We start from the raw sequence: 18,333 nt of genomic DNA, 5'->3' as shown, positions 1-18,333 counted from the left end.
AAAAGGGATCTTGCTGGGGTCAACTGGGAGTATAAAGGACATGACAATCTCAGTCGTGAAGAGAGAAGGGCCCTATGGGAACTAGAGAACGCAAAAGACATTGTCATTAAAGCAAGTGACAAAGGAGGCAACATGGTCCTCATGTCCCATACCTTGTACGAGGAACAAACCATGCGTCTCCTTCGTGATGGATCCACGTACTTAAGGTTACATCAAAACCCCTTTCCTCAAATGGTGTCAGATTTAAATTTTAAACTTGAATTAGCCCTTGAGGCAGGTCTAATTATTAAAAAAGAATGTGAATACCTCAGTGTTAGTGATTTCAACACCCCCACCCTATATACCATCCTCAAATTACATAAGTCCATCACCGACCCTCCGGGGAGACCGATAGTTTCGGCTGTGAAGGGTCCCCTTGAAAGGGTCGGGAAGTATGTGGACTCACTGATTAAAGAACTTGTACATGAACTACCATCATATGTTCAGGATACACGGGATGTTTTGAGGCATTTGGAAGACATATCATTACCCAAAGGCATGCTACTTGTTGGAATCGATGTAGAATCGTTATACACATCGATTCCGCACAGATGGGGGTTAGCAGCGACACAATTCTTTTTAGACAATAAATTCCCATTACTAGCAGGGCAAAATGAATTCATTATTGAATTGTTGCAATTCATGTTAGAAAATAACTATTTCCAATTTCTCGGGATATACTACAAACAAATTAGAGGCACATCGATGGGTGCCCCATGGGCCCCATCATATGCATGCCTGCACCTTGGCCTCTGGGAATCTGAATGCGTGTACCCCTCGCCGATGTACCTCAGCCACTGTCGCTTGTGGCTGAGGTACATCGATGATGTGATCATGATTTGGGACGGCCTACCATCTGAATTGACACAATTTATTGAGGAACTTAATGACAATGATCGTAACATCAAATTAACATATACGTATGACACCAATGAATTGTCATTTTTGGACCTCACGGTATTTGTAAAGGATGATAAGCTGCATACAAAAACCTTTCGAAAAGACACAGCGGCAAATACTTTGCTGTTGGCATCCAGCCACCATCCCACATCCCTTATACGGGGTATTCCCGTGGGACAGTTCCTCCGTGCAAGAAGGAATTGCACGGAGGAAGGGGATTTCCACAGGGAAATGTATGACCTATATGGGAGGTTTCGCGACAGGGGTTACTCGCATGCATGTATCAGACGTGCTAAAAAAAGAGCACTGCAAACAAATAGATCGTCCCTATTGATGAACTCTACCAAAGAAAAGGGAAAAACCCCAAGTCACCCTCCGTTAAGAATTATTACCAAATTTGGTACCCAGTGGGACCAAATTAAAGAAATCCTGAGCCGTCACTGGCATATCTTGTCTGAGGCCCCCATTTTGGGAAAGCTTGTCAGTAAAAAACCCCTGCTCACTGCTCGTAGAGCAACAAATCTGAGGGACCGTCTGGTACATTCAGAGTACAACTGCCCCAAAAAACGCAGCTGGCTTACTGTCCTCCCACCCTTGAGGGGTATGTACAGTTGTGGCAGATGCCATGTATGTAGGTATGTGGACAGAACGGATGTGTTCGCCAGTTCTGACAATAAAAGACAGTTTAAAATCAACAGTTTCATTAACTGTACAACCACACGGGTAGTCTATATGTTGACTTGCCCGTGTGGTCTTATCTATGTTGGTAAGACCAAAAGAGAACTAAAAATCAGAACTGGCGAGCACATCCAAAGCATCCTCAATAAAGATGATGATCGGCCTCTGTCCTTACATTTCCTTGAAAAACACGAAGGTAAACCAGATGGCCTTAAAGTCAAGGGTATATACAGACTTAACTTACCCCATAGACGTGGAGATTTCGATAAGATCCTATACCAGAAGGAGAAGATGTGGATCTTCTATTTAAACAGTATGCAACCTTCCGGATTGAATAATGAATTTAATTTGTCCCCTTTTTTGGAACAATGATTTAATAGTAAATAATCTAATTGCACTCTCCCGGAGTCTAATAAACTGCGACTGGGGACCTACATCTTCTCCTGACTGTGATCGGCATTTTCTAAGAAAACAGACTGTATGCAATTTGATTTACAACAATATCCTTGCCTTCCACATGGATGATAGTATCTAATGTGTGAGATGCAATCTATGTGAAATGACAGTCTATGATCTCTCTTTATTTTAGTCCGTGTCACTCATCTGGCCAAATACTAACCGATCAGATTGATGCTGCAGTGCCCTTTGACTATGGGTTTTATATTTCAACAATAATCTGCATAACATACTACCTTGTCATCTCAAATAGGGGCAATGATATTGGAATGTCCAAACGTAATTGTATATCTAGATCGCTTGGAATTATTCTATATCCAGCTATCATGTGCGATTTTACTTGCAATTTCATTAGTAATAATATCTTTGTCCCATGCATGGATGACAATACACAAGATGTAAGTTGTAATTCAATCTAATTGGAATGATAGACTGTTACGCTCTTTATTTCAATTGTCTCATTCCTTGTGTGTCCACTATTTGACCATATATTAATCGATTACCTTACTCAATTGCTACGATATTTTTGCCTTTTGGTTTGGATGATTGTATATAATGTGTGAGATGTAATTTAATTGAAATAACAGATTGTCCCTTCTCACCTTTATATAATGTTATCTTTATCACTTTATTTTTTTTGTGTCCACCATATGGCTATATATGCACCGATTAGATCGATAATGCAGCACCCTCTGACTATGGGCCCCATGCATTAACAGCGATTGCTTGACAAGTCTCCCCCCTACCATCTTTATAATGGTGGGAAGTGTAATATTTGAATCTGACCACATACACAAGCCGATCAGATTGAACCTCTATGTATCCACTACCATCAATGGTTTGTCTGAATTCGTAACATAGATGTATGCATGAGTGTGATTGGCACATTTTGGTGAATGCAATTAAGGTTAGGCTATGATATTCAGGTGCTGACCATGATGACAGGAAATTGAATACTATTTAAACATTCAGCTACCGATACCACACTAGCTCTGAAGAAGCTTGGAAACAAGCGAAACGCGTAAGCGCCTAGCATCTGACCCATGTGCAGGTGGCACACAGACTCTCACACATCAATGAGGATACCCCCGTAACTGGATGTGAACATCCTGATTGTCTCGATCGGATCTCGGATATCAGGTTGAGTCCTTGCGGTGAACACTGACGTTGAGCGTCTCTTTTGATTGCCTAACCTACTAGGTATGAAACGCCGATACGTTTGAACCCTGTGACTCACCTTACATCTTGCTGGAGGAGACCCGGAAGCAACAGCTCATGTCCATAATAGACGAACATGCCGCATGAACGTGTTCTCAATCCACACTAGTGCGGCTATCAGCAACTCTCCTGGGCTCTATCACCTCTCTATTGAAGACGCCAGACGGTGAGCTAAACTGTACCTTTACATATAGGAAGCATCTTATCAATGGCCATTCTCCGTCCATCTTCTATGTACTCAATGTGAGTTTGCCCCCCCCCCCCCCCCTTGGAGTTGCCACTTTTTTACCAACCAACCAGGACACTCTTGCTTTTCACCTTGTCGGTTTTGATACATACATATGTCTAACTGGCTATCGGTTCACATCTGAAGGGACCCTCATTTATCATTAGCACTTGCACTTTACTTAAGAAGGACCGAAAGTCTATTATTCATGCAGCCATTCTGGCTTTGGAAATCCATGAAAATTGCAGGGACCCGGGTCCTCAGTGACATTATTCTGATGAGTGTGAGTGCATGAATTTATGATGTATGTGTAATGTCTGCGGTGGCCACCAGCACACAATAGGACTTTTTTGCCCTATTTTTTAAATACACATGGTTAGTGGATTGTTCTATTTAGTATTATGACACAATAAAGTTTTTTAGGTTCATAACAGTTTGTTCTTGAGCGGACCATCTTTTTTAGGGGGCTTTCTTCCGCCCCCTTTCTTTTTCTCTTTATATATGCCTTTATGGTCCATTGAACAACCATTTGATTGCTTGTCAGCTATACACTGTTGAACCAATTAATAAATGATATGGGTGACATTAGGGGCACAATTAATTTAAATAAACTACGTTAACGGGTGGAAAATTCCCCTTTCCCTCCCCCCCCCTATCTCTCTCCCTTTCTCCCAGAACCTATTTTTGGATGAATTTAAGGTGTCCCCCTCTCCCTTCTCTTTACTGTCAGTAAATTGTTGGCGTCCTATCAGTAAATTTCACTTTGGGACAACACTGTCTCGTAGTTATATTTATGGAAACCTGTGGCACCCAATCAGATTCTGAGCACAGTGTGAAAGATGAAGGGAGACACACGTTTGTAATAGGCCCAGTAAACATTTATAGAATAGTTTCCAGCGTGAGCTTCTATTACAACCAGCACCCAAGGCCTGAGGAAGGGAGAGTTTTGTGCCCCTGAAACATGTTAACATTATCGCATGACGTTTAAGGAACTTCTACTAGATCTGTGATAAAAGTGTAGCATTCTCATCTTCTCACTGTACTCAGACTACTCCGGGAACCTTCAAGGATACCCCTTGTAATAGAGAGCTGCCACTCACTACCTAGATATTACATACAATCTTTCTTTTAAGGCCCAGAGCTAAGAGCATGTCTTCTACGATACCTAATCCAATTAGACGTTGGTAAAGTTGGATCAGTTAAGAGAAGATATCTGATTGTTGGTGTTCTGTTGGAATCTCCAACAACAAATGCAAGGAAGCTTGTGCACACCTTCAAGGATGGTTGCACACAGCCAGATAAGGCTTACTTCAATGATTGTTTTTTGTTTGTCTTGCCTTCTATAGCATCCAGTATGCCTGATTTGGAAGTAGGTGCAGGAAAAAGCCAAAATGGGTTTTCCTTCAAATTTGCTTAGCCAGTTGATTTTTGAATTCAGTATGGGAGCTCCCTGATGAATGCATCTTTAAACTATTCAATCCTAGTTAATTATTTATTGGTTAATAGTCATGTAAAATTATGAGCCAATGAGTAAATGCATTTCAGGGGTCAGAGAGCAACACGAGCAGCCAAAAAATTTTCTCTCTCACTTTCTTATATATTGGAAATTGGTTTCAAATGGTAGAGCTTTAAGGACACGCACACTCTCCAACTTTTAAGGGCTTTTCTCTCCCACCTTTTGAAAAAGACCAACCAAGACCAACAACACATGGTTTACCCTCACAGGGCTTTCTTCACTTTCCTCTTCCAGTGAAAAAAAAACATGAATCCTCACACCAGCCCCCTGACTGGCTCCTACAGCATGGCTGCTCTGGCAGCAATTGTCAGGCTGTTGTCTGTATCCATCAGTCCTACACAAGCTATGTGCTCACATACACAACTGCAGCTCCCTTCTGCATTGACCCGTACTCTGACTTCTGGGCAGAGACCTCCTGTCTCCCAGGTGGAGTCTTGAACACTAATCAACTCTCTAACAAGAGCCATGCACACACCTGTACAATCAGTGTGCTGGTTCTCCTCAAATGTGAGTCCAGACCTGGAGTCTTCATCCCAGCCAAGACTCCAATAAAACCTCCATGCTGCAGGACCCAATCCAGGATTTACTAATAACTGAGGAAACAGAAAATCCAGACACAAGCATCCTGAAATCCCTCAAACTGCATGGATGGGAGCTCTGGGTCACAAAAAAGAATAGGTTCACTAAGTCCTGAGCACTAGTCAGTTCTCTAATAAATGTTCTGCATACATCTGTAGGTCCAGTGTGCTGATTTCCCTCAAAATGTGGACCCAGACCTGGAGGCTTCATCCCACCTAGGACTCTACAAAGCCTCTGGATCCCAAGACCCAATCCAAACACAAACATTGTGGAGTCCCTCAACAAGATAGATAGATAGATAGATAGATAGATAGATAGATAGATAGATAGATAGATAGATAGATAGATAGATAGATAGATAGATAGATAGATAGATAGGTAGGTAGATAGATAGATAGATAGATAGATAGATAGATAGATAGATAGATAGATAGATAGATAGATAGATAGATAGATAGATAGATAGATAGATAGATAGATAGATAGATAGATAGATAGATAGATAGATAGATAGATAGATAGATAATAGTGTGCTCAAATCAAAGAAATAGATAATGTATAGTTATCTACTGTAGACCTGGATTATTACTATTGGTAGATCATTGTAAGTATATGTTATAAATCACTCTATTTCTTTACAGCCAAAACATCATTCAACGTTTCAAAAGCTCTAAATTTAAAGAGTGGTAATGTAGTTGCTTAAGGGTTTGTTTACAACATCAGCTTTAATAGAACACAGCCACTGGTGTGCGTTAGGATCACATCAATGCTGATTTACCAATCTTTGCACATTGTGTACTTTTTTTAATATGAACTTTATTGAAATTTCACACATTGACATTTCATGGAGTTCTATTGGCCCCAGCATTGTGCAAGGCCGTGGAGTGCCTCACACTACTCTGCGCTGAAAAAAAGTACTGCATGCTGTATTTTTTATCAGTACACACCACCGCAACATGGTGGTGTGAATTGGCCAGGTAGGAGACCGGGCACTTTGTCTTCTCCTGTGGTAGGACTGCGCTTGAATAGTTACCCAATGCAGTCCTACTGCACACGGTGTGAATAGACCCTAACAGTGTTATTGTTTATTATAATCTTAGATAGAAGTATTATTTTATTCTTGTTATTCTTGTTGGCCTTCATCAAATGCCGACTTCACAGGAACCAACAATATCATCTGGTGAAAAGTGTAGAGTTTGGTATCATCCATTCCAGGTCTGGTATCCTTTCTTAGATATTTGCATTACTCACAGTAGCGTATATAACAGTCAGATCATCCTGGAAATAATTGAAACGGATAATATAACTGGATTAGTGCTATAGGAATGTTTTTACAATTCCATCATCTATCTATCTATCTATCTATCTATCTATCTATCTATCTATCTATCTATCTTTATATCTAATCTCGTTTTTTTCTGCAGCCAATAAACTCCTTGGGATGTTATCCTATGTGTCCATGCATACATAGGCTGTTATCAGCAATTTTTGTCAGGGGCTTTTTCTGGCTGGAAAAACCTCCAGGACTAGTGGGTTTTGAGAAGAGTTTTTCAGCTGTAAAACAGCTCTTAAAGTGGAGTTCCACCAACTTTTTTAAGTCCTCAGCATCGCAATCTGCTCTGGGGGCTTAAAACAAATTGGCATATATTCTCTTTCTTTTTTAAACATTCACTGTTTTATTTGAGAATGAAATATCCATATCCTCCTTTCTGCCGCGGCCGAGCGCCTTTATTTCCTGTCTGTAATGCCTTCTGGTACCTCCTGGGAGATGTTTGTCATCAATCCCAGGAGGCAATAGGCGTCACTGGGGCGTAGCATCGCGTTATTTCAAAACCGGAAATGACGCGATGCAAGGCAACGGCCAGCGCCATTTTAAATAAGGGCAACCAGGCTTTTGTTGCCATTGTTACCTTAGTATCCTAAGCAACAAGATCGGCGGCGGTGGTGGAGAAGTGCAGCATCGTATATTCAAATTCAAAGCATGTTAGCAGAGCCAGGGGGACACCACAGCTTTTGGAACTATTGTAAGTGTGATGTGATGGGGCAATGTTAGAACAGTGGCAGTGTGATCTGATGGGGCAATTTGATGTGATTGGGGGAAATTTTGATGGGGGCAATTTTGATGGGGCAGTTTTGATGGGGGCCGTTTTGATGGGGCAATATGATGGGGGCAGTTTTGAGGGGGGCAGTTTTGAGGGGGGCAATATGATGGGGCAGTTTCGATGGTGGCAATATGATGGGGCACTTTTGACGGTGACAATATGATGAGGCAATTTTGATGGGGGCAATTTCGATGGGGCAGTTTTGATGGGGGCCTTTTTGATGGGGCAATATGATGGGGCAATTTTGATGGGGCAATACCATGGGGCAGTTTTGATGGGGGCAATATGATGGGGGTCGTTTTGATGGGGGCAGTTTTGATGGTGGCAATGTGATGGGCCAATTTTGATGGGGGCAGTTTTGATGGGGCAATTTTGATGGGGCAGTTTTGATGGGGGCTGTTTTGATGGGGGCAGTTTGATAGGGGCCGTTTTATGGGGGTAGTTTTGATGGTGGCAATATGATGGGGCAGTTTTGATGGGGCAATTATGATGGTGGCAATATGATGGGGCAATTTTGATGGGGCCATTTTGATGGGGCAATTTTGATGGGGCAGTTTTGATGGGGGCAGTTTTGATGGTGGCAAAATGATGGGGCAGTTTTGATGGGGGCAATATGATGGAGGCCGTTTTGATGGGGGCAGTTTTGATGGTGGAAATATGATGGGGCAGTTTTGATGGGGACCATTTTGATGTGGGCAGTTTGATGGGGGCTGTTTTGATGGGGGCAGTTTTGATGGTGGCAATATGATGGGGCAGTTTTGATGGGGTCTTTTTGATGGTGGCAATATGATGGGGCAATTTTGATGGGGGAAATTTTGATGGCGCAGTTTTGATGGAGGCCGTTTTGATGGGGGCAATATGATGGGGCAGTTTTGATGGTGGCAATATGATAGGGCAATTTTGATGGGGGCCGTTTTGATTTTACCATAATCAGCTCATGAGGTTATTGGAGGATCAGTCCAAATATAGAAGGCTTGGGTCTGATCCTACTGATAGCTACAAGACACAATTAAATTCACTAGTTGAGTGGGGGTATGGCCTCAATGCCCTAAATCTCAAGGAGAAGAGATATCTGGTCCCGAGTGCCTGCAGAATTCCGGTGATTTATACATTACCGAAAATTCATAAGAATGCAGAACTCCCGCCAGCACGACCAATCGTGAACGGCATAGAATCAGTAACAGCCAGATTGGGGGAATTCTTGGATAAGCTCCTCCAACCTAGTGTAAAGGCCACTAAGGCATATCTGAGGGATACGACAGACCTCTTGCGATCCTTAGAGGGTGTTAAATTAAATCCAACCTCTGAGGCCTATTTGGTAACTGCCGATGTTGCCTCGTTATACACGATTATTCAGTATGAGGATGCCGCATTGGCACTACATTGGGCACTCAGTAAGAGGGATGATATCCTCCACATGCAGGAAGTTTTTTTAGGTCAGCCATTAGAATTTTGCATGACACATAATTATTTTTGGTATAATGGCCATTTTTTCTCTGAACAGGTTGGCGTGGCTATGGGAGCGAAATATGCTCCCAGCCTTGCCAACCTGTTTATGGCGGAATGGGAGGACGGGCATGTGTTTGGTAGGCAGAGACCCCAGCTGAGGTTCTACCGCAGATTCAAAGACCTCCTGTTCATTTGGGAGGGGTCTGAGGAGACTGTGTTGGAATTTTTGGGGTATCTTAATACCAATACAAACAATATTAGGTTGGATTTTGTGATTAGCGATAAATCTGTAAATTTTTTGGACTTAACTATAGAAAAAGAATAGGAATAAGCTGAGCACTAAAGTGTATTTCAAGTCGATGGATCAAAATAGCTTTTTGTCCATCAGGAGTGGCCACCACCCGGCTTGGATTAAAAATATTCCAAAGGGACAGATGCTCAGAGTCCACCAAAATTGTTAGAATGAAAAGATTATGTCTCTCAAGCACATGTACTTAACCTCCCTGGCGGTAATCCTGAGTCTGGCTCGGGGTGAGATTCCAGTACCAAAAGAGGTAACCCCCGAGCCAGACTCGGGATCGCATCGCAGGATCCAGGAAGAGCTTTCTTACCTTGTCCCCTGGATCCTGCGATGTCTCCCCACTGTGATCTGCGAGCCGCCATGTCTCGCTCGATTCACAGTGCCGAGCTCCATTCCCTGCGAGCGTTGTGATGCACGGGGATGGAGTTTGGCACCAAATTCAAAAAGTAAAATACACAGAATAGATATAGTATACTGTAATCTTACAGATTACATTACTGTATCAAATAATTACACATCCCTTTTGTCCCTTGTGGTTTGTCCAGTGTCCTGCATGCAGTTTTATATTATAGATACTGTTCTTTCTGCCAGAAAACTGGAGATTGTCCATAGCAACCAAAAAATGTCAGTTTACATCAAAAGCGCTTTTAGACCATCTAGAAAACAGAGATAATAAATTAGAATCACTTGCAGAATCGAGTGATAGTGATTTGTGGGGAAATTCGTCATCAAACACTGAAAGTAATGACAGCGACAATTCTGCAACTGAGCAAATTTCAGTGTTTTTGATTTGATTACATTATTGAATATTTTTTATTATTATTATATTATTATTTCTTATAATTATTTATAGTTATTTATTATATTATAATTTATGGTTTCGTTTTTCAAACTTTATCATACCCGAGATGTCTACTAAACTCTGGTTTGGACAGATTTAAGTGTGTTATTCCTAAGAATTACAGTCCTACAATATAAAACGCCAAATTTCCATACAAAATAATTGTACCGCTTTCAGCACCTAAAATCTGAAATAATCATACCGCCAGGGAGGTCGAGGAAAGATTTCTCCAAAAAGGGTATAAGGAACACGCTTTAAATGAAATCATTCAAAAAGTAGCAAATATCATTCCCAAGAGAACAATGTTTAAAGGAAAAGGATGATTTAATACCAAAAAATACCAAAAATGACCAACACCAGTGGGGATTTATATTGAATTTCCATTGCCAATATAGGGACATTGAAATGATTTTTTAAAAAATATTGGCATATTCTTTGTAGAGATAGACATTTGGGGGCAGTTTTAATAAACCAACCAAAGTTTATCTACACATGAGCTCCTAATTTTGGGGATAGGGTGGTGAGAAAGATATTAAATCCACCTAGCCAACAAACCATCAGAATAGATCTAAAATGGTTTTTATGCATGCAGGAAATGCATCTGCTGCAGAACGGTGAAAGTGAGCAACAGAGGCATGACTAAAATTACAAATAATGATAAAGAGTCCTTTGAAATAAGGGAATTCATTACATACAATTTCTCATTTGTAGTGCACCTCCTGTGGTGCCCTTGTGGATTATTCTATGTGGGACGCACTAAAAGACTCTTAAAGGTTCGAATCCCAGAACACGTAGCAAATATAAAAAAGGGTTGTAAATATCACAGCGTGTCCCTCCATTTCAAAGATGAACACAATCAGGACCCAAGTCTACTTAAATTTTGTGGAATAGATTGCGTTTACCCAATTGGAGAGGATCCAATCGGGTAAGGGATTTATCCCAGAGAGAAACCCGATGGATCTTTTTGTTAAAATGTCTCTCTCCCAGGGGGATGAATATTGAAGTAGACCTTAATTGCTTCATTAATAATTTCTGATTAGGTGTTATTATAGTGGGGATGCTTTGATTCACCCACATATGGGTTTGATGCTATAAATCTATAGGCTATAACTGCATAATTCAGGTGTGCCGCGAATGTGTCTGGATCATTAAGCAGCAATTCATTATTATTTACTATCATTTTTTGTATTTTAAATAATATAATAAATATGGTTAAGGGGAAGTAGGATGCAGATTGTTATATGACAATTATTGTAGTAACATCATCCCAATCCATTAACCTTCTCCATCCTTATAATTACATAAGAAGCTATTACCAAGCTATTTTATAGTTCATTTTAATTTAATTTTAAATGTAACTTTTATTACCTTATTCAGGCAGTATACACTATATTTGTCTCTAAGGAGCAATGCTATGCTGTTTAAGGAGATCATTAGGCATGTTTTTATTGATACTGTTCTTTAAATAGCATGTGAATAACATTCGGATGAATAGTAAAGTTTATATTCATTCACCTACTGTTGTTTTCACACTATATGAGCGTATCCGTGATTTGAAGATATAATGTCGATATATTGTATGGTATGGGGACACAGGGAGCACGCAGATGCAAGGGGGATTCGTTACCACCCATTCTGGGTATACAAATGAATAAAGGGGGGATTGCCGTGCCATGCAGCCAATCCCATGATTAAGTCCTTTTGTCGAAACATGTCAGGGCATGGCTATACGGCAATCATCTACGCGTGACGTAAGATGTTGTGAAGTGACACGCTGCATCGGGAAGTGGAGGCTCGGGTTGAGGAGCGGGTGAGAATATCATTAGCCACCATATCTTGGGTCCGCCGCGACCGCAATATATCGCTCAACTAGTGCATGGAATTCCTTGCTGTGATTTGTCTTGCGGTGATTGCTTTTTGCTTGCTGTGAATTTGACATATGTGAGTACAATGGTGATGGATTTTTGAACCTTTTAATAAATCGTTTGAACGGCATCACACTATTGGAGCGTTTTTGTCATTTACATGTGGAGGAAGCACTACATGGATAGTCTCTTGAGGCACAGAATTGGAGTTTGGAGATCCCCATTTATAAACCCCTATATGTGCGGGTTGAGGCGAGTTTGGCCAAACACGAGAGTGTGAGGCTAATGGAGCTGGTGAGTGCGTTTCTTTGAGGGGAGTGGAATCACGAGCACTGTGGTGTGGTGGATTATTTGAAGAAGTGCACATTGAATATTTGGAGAATTATCACTCATCGATTTTTTCATCATGTTCATGAACTCTTTTTATACACACATATTGTTTATTTAAAGAGAGACTTTAATAGGTTGCACTTGTCACAGGGTGATATTAGTTTTATCACGTTGTTTAGTGATGTAGTAATTGATTTTTACATTACTTGTTTGCTTACTAGTCACAGGATAACATTCACCTTCATCACATTATCCCGTATCCATTATTTTCTCTTCATTGAGAAACATCATTTCAACATTTTATCATCATTTTTTCACATTAATGATATTTTATTTGAGTGCCACTATTTATTCTACTATTTTTCATTTAAATAGAGATATAGATACTGTGTACATATTTGTTTTATTTAGGTGGCAGCTGTAGGAATTTCTTTACATTAATCCAGGAGTGCAGTGGTGGTAACACAAGTGAGGGCGGGTTGTTCTTGTGGACTGGGGATGAGCCGAACACCCCCCTGTTCGGTTTGCACCAGAACATGCGAACAGGCAAAACATTTGTTTGAACACGCGAACACTATTAAAGTCTATGGGACTCGAACATGAATAATCAAAAGTGATAATTTTAAAGGCTTATATGCAAGTTATTGTCATAAAAAGTGTTTGGGGACCTGAGTCCTGCCCCAGGGGACATGGATCAATGCAAAAAAAGTTTTAAAAATGGATGTTTTTTCGGGAGCAGTGATTTTAATAATGCTTAAAGTCAAACAATAAAAGTGTAATATTCCTTTAACCATTTCCATACAGGGCATTTTCACCCCCTTCCTGCCCAAGCCAATTTTCAGCTTTCAGCGCTGTCGCATTTTGAATAAAAATTGCGCAGTCATACAAAACTGTACCCAAATAAAATTTTTATTATTTTTTCCCCACTAATAGAGCTTTCTTTTGGTGGTATTTGATCACCCCTGCAGTTTTTATTTCTTGCGCTATAAACAAAACAAGAGTGACAAGTTTAAAAAAAAACAATATTTTTTACTTTTTGCTATAATAAATATCCAAATTTTTTTTTTTAAACAAATTTTTTCCTCAGTTACATATTCTTCTACATATTTTTGGTAAAAAATATCGCAATAAGCGTATATTTATTGGTTTGTGCAAACGTTATAGCGTCTAAAAAAAAAAGGGAAAGATTAATAGCATTTTTATTATTAATTTTTTTTACTAGTAATGGCGGCGATTATGCAATTTTTATTGTGACTGCGATATTGCAGCGGACACATCGGACAATTTTGACACATTTTTGGGACCATTCACACTTATACAGTGATCCGTGCTATAAAAATGCATTGATTACTGTATAAATGTGACTGGCAATGAAGGGGTTAACAAGGAGGGGGCGCTGTAGATGTTAATTATGTTCCTAGGGAGTGATTCTAACTGTGGGGGGAGGGGACTCACAAGGGAAGGAGACCGATCGGTGTTCCTCTGTACAAGGAACACACCATCGGTCTCCTTCCATCTGACAGGACGTGGATCTGTGTGTTTACACACACAGATCCACGGTTCTGCTCAGTTACTGGGCAATCTCGGGTGCCCGGAGGACATCGCGGCCGCCGGGCACATAGACTGGGACCCAAGTGACGCGGCGGGCACGCGCGCACCCCCTGGGGGGCCTGGAAGGCCGTGCCGTCATATGACGGCAGCCCAGGATAACAGCTGCACCGTCCCGCCGTCATATGACGGCAGCAAGTGGTTACATTTCATACCTGGGGGGTGTCTATAGTATAGTAGTTTCCCATGTTTAGAACAGTCTGACAACAAAATGACATTTCAAAGGAAAAAGAGTCATTTAAAACTACTCGCGGCTATTAATGAATTGTCGTCCGACAATACACATAAGAGTTAATTGATTAAAATGGCATGGGATTTCCCCACAGGGAAAAAAAAAAAATGGCGTTGGGGTCTCCCTAAATTCCATACCAGGCCCTTCAGGTCTGGTATGGATATTAAGGGGAACCCCGCGCCAAAATTTTTTAAAAAATGGCGTGGGAGTCCCACTCAAAATCCATACCAGACGCTTCAGGTCTGGTATGGATTTTAAGGGGAACCCCGTGCCAAATTTCTTTAAAAAAATGGCGTGGGGTCCCCCCAAACAGCCATACTAGACCCTTATCTGAGCACGCAACCTGGCAGGCCGCAGGAAAAGAGGGGGTACGTGAGAGCGCCCCCCCTCCTGAACTGTACCAGGCCACATGCCCTCAACATTGGGAGGGTGCTTTGAGGTAGCCCCCAAAGCACCTTGTCCCCATGTTGAAGGGGAAAAGGGCCTCATCCCCACAACCCTTGGCCGGTGGTTGTGGGGATCTGCAGGCGGGGGGCTTATCGGAATCTGGAAGCCCCCTTTAAAAAGGGGATCCCCAGATCCCACTCCCTGTGTGAAATGGTAATGGGGTACAAAAGTACCCCTACCATTTCACAAAAAAAGTGGCAAAAATGTTAAAAATGACAAGAGACAGTTTTTGACAATTCCTTTATTTAAAGTCTTCTTCCATCTTCTTCAGGTCTTCTTCCTTCTTCCTTCCTTCTTCCTTTGGTTTCTTCCTCCGATCCTCTGCTTCTTGCTCTGGTGTTCTCGTCCGGCATTTTCCTCAGCAGCGTCTTTCTCGCCGCTTCGTTCTTGGGCCACTCCGCATCCATGGGAGTCTCCCGCTGTGACGCTTCTCTTCTTCTGACACTTCTTATATAATGGAGGGCGGGGCCAAATGGTGACGCACGGGGACTTGACGGGGATTTCCCTATGGCTTTCCCTGTGACGTCAGAGGGGGGCGGGGTCACCCGTTATGCAACCGGGTAGTTTTAAATGACTTTTTTCCTTTGATATGTAATTTTGCTGTCAGACTGTTTTAAACATGGGAAACATGCACCCCTTTACAAGTACGAAATTTAAAGGAATATTACACTTTTATTGTTTCACTTTAAGCATTAATAAAATCACTGCTCCCAAAAAAACGGCCGTTTTTAAAAACTTCTTTTTTGCATTGATACATGTCCCCTGGGGCAGGACCCGGGTCCCCAAACACTCTTTTTGATAATACCATGCATATAAGCCTTTAAAATTAGCACTTTTGATTTCTCCCATAGACTTTTAAAGGGTGTTCAGTGCCTTTCGAATTTGCCGCGAACACCCCAAATTGTTTGCTGTTCGGCGAACCGGTGAACTGCCGGTGTTCCAGTCGAACATGAGTTTGACTCGAACTCAAAGCTCATCCCTATTGTGGACCATCAGTTTAAGTTAAGAGCATAATGTGCTAGTATGCATCACATAGAAAATTATGAAAGACTTACCTTGAAACTAAGCCCTCCAGTGGCATGCTATCACCGCTGACAGGGCTTCCATCTTTTCCCGGTCTTCCTTACAGGTTTGTGGGCTCTGGCAGCTTGAATGGCCAAGCCGTGATGATGTTTAGGGGATATTAACCACTTCCCGACCGCGCTACAGCCAAATGATGGCTACAGCATGGGTGGCCAGTTCTGGGATGGTGTCATATGACATCCTCCCATGATCGCGCTCGCCGCACGCCCACTGTGGCACATGGGCAGGATGCTCTGTGATCGTTGTGTCCCTAGGACATGGCTGATCACAGAATGGGGTAAAGGGCCAATCACAGCGGCCCTTTACCTTGTGATCAGCTGTGTCCAATCACAGCTGATCATGATGTAAACACAAGCCGGTTATTCACATTCCTTGTCGATAGAGGAGAGCCGGTAACTGGCTTGTGTGAAAGGGACATCTACATTGATAATCAGGGCACCGATTATCAGTGTCCTGATTATCAGTGCATCCCTAACAGTGCCCATCAGTGCTGTCTATCAGTGGCCCCAGTGCTGCCAATCAGTGCCCATCAATACCTCCTCATCAGTGTCATCTTTCAGTGCTGCCTGTCAGTGCTCATCAGTGCCACCTATCAGTGCCCATCAGTGCCACCTAGCAGTGCAGCCTCATCAGTGCCCCCTCATCAGTGCCCACCAGTGCTGCCTCATCAATGCCCATCAGTGCCTCCTATTTGTCCCCATCAGTGAGGCCTCATCAGTGCCCATCAGTGCAGCCCAGGCCCAGACTGTGACAACAAAAATAAGCCCAGGCATTTTAGAGTGAGCAGCCCATGACATATTTACCGGCTCCTTCTCCACTCTGCATACTGATGGAGGTGAGGGGGTCCAGTAGAAAAAAATGGGGGGGGCAGAGAGAACAGGGGGGATGAAGAGCATGGGGAGCTTGCAAGCATGGAGGGGGGGCAACATGGGGGGCAAAGAGCATAGGGGGGTCAAATAACACAGGGGATCAGAGAGCATGGGGGGCCAAGAGCACAGTGGGCCAGAGATCATGGGGGGCAAAGAACACAAGGGGGCCGGAGCATGGGGGCAAAGAGCGTGGTGGGGCTGGAGAGCACTGGGGGGGCAGAAAGCATGGGGAGGAGGCAGAAAGCAAGGAGGGGCTGGAGAGCAGAGGGGGCTGGGGAACACGGGGGGCAGAGCACACATGGGAAATCTGGAGAGCACTGGGGGAGGAGAAGAGCACAGTGGGGGGCGGAGAGCACTGGGGGGAGCCTGAGAGCACAGGGAGGCCTGAGAGCAGAGAGGAGCTGGAGAGCACTGGGGGTCTGAAGAGCACAGGGGGCAGGAGAGCCCAGGGGAACCAGAAAGCACTGGGGGCTGTGGAGAGCACAGGGGAGCTGGAGAGCACTTGGGGCCGTAGAGCATGGGGGGGTGAAGAGCACAGTGAGGAGCAGCTGAAAGAAGCTGGATAGGAGGAGCGGCAGGGGCTGCTGCTTATAAAATAATCAATCTCTCCATTTTCCTACTGCAGCCGCTGAATGCCTGCGGCAGGGAGAGGAGGAGAAGCTGGCTTTCAGAGGCTGCAGGAGGAAGAAAGAGAGAATGATTCTCCTATATGCAGTCATCCCTCTGCTTCTCCTATCTAGGTGCATTGGGATCTGCACTTTCTCTCTGGTCCAGCATCCCCTCCAGCTCTTCCCTCTTCATGGTCACAGGGCAGCTGGCCTGTAGTTTCTGCTTCCTCCGACCCGAGAGCTGAACTGAACTGGTGGCCGACGGGCTGCAGAGAGGCTGGGTGAGTGGTGCAGGCTCAAGGAGCAGCCCAGCTTCCTTGGGCCCCACAAGGACATGCAGCCCTGGTTCATTGAGCTAGTGCCCCGTGTGCCCTATGGCCAGTCAGTGCCCATCAGTGCAGCCTCATCAGAGCACATCAGTGAAGGAGAAAAATGACCTGCACAAACTATGGTAAACTTTTTTTTTGTTTTCATTTATTTAGCAAAAAAACAGTAGTGAATAAATACCACCAAAAGAAAGCTCTGCTTGTGTGAAAAAAAATTATAGAAATTTCAATTTGGTATAGTGTAGCATGACTGAGTAATTGTCATTCGAAGCTCCCCTTGTTTGCTTCCTCCCCCTCTCCACTGCCACATTTGGCATCTTTCGTGGGGAGCAAGTACCTGTTTTCGACAGGTGCCTGCCACGGCGAGAAGTTTGGACCCCATCCTGCTTCCCTCACCTGCTTCACCGGCCAGTTTACTTTACAACGAATAGCAGTGGCAGCACCCAAGAGCCAATTGGAAAATAGGCTGGATCCCTGGACAGGTAAGTGTCCTAATAATAGCTGCTGACTTTGAATTATTTGATGGGGGGGAACTCCTATTTAAGATCTGAGAAAAAAGGGGTTTGGGTCATTGATTACACATTTATTAATAGCTTTGCATTAATGCAGTAATAGAAGACTGTTCAAAAACATTGCAGGTCGGCTACAATTGCACACAAG

The sequence above is a fragment of the Aquarana catesbeiana genome, linkage group LG13 (assembly GCF_042186555.1).
Source record: "Aquarana catesbeiana isolate 2022-GZ linkage group LG13, ASM4218655v1, whole genome shotgun sequence".
NCBI classification, from domain to species: domain Eukaryota; kingdom Metazoa; phylum Chordata; class Amphibia; order Anura; family Ranidae; genus Aquarana; species Aquarana catesbeiana.
Note: the sequence above shows the minus strand (reverse complement) of the source record.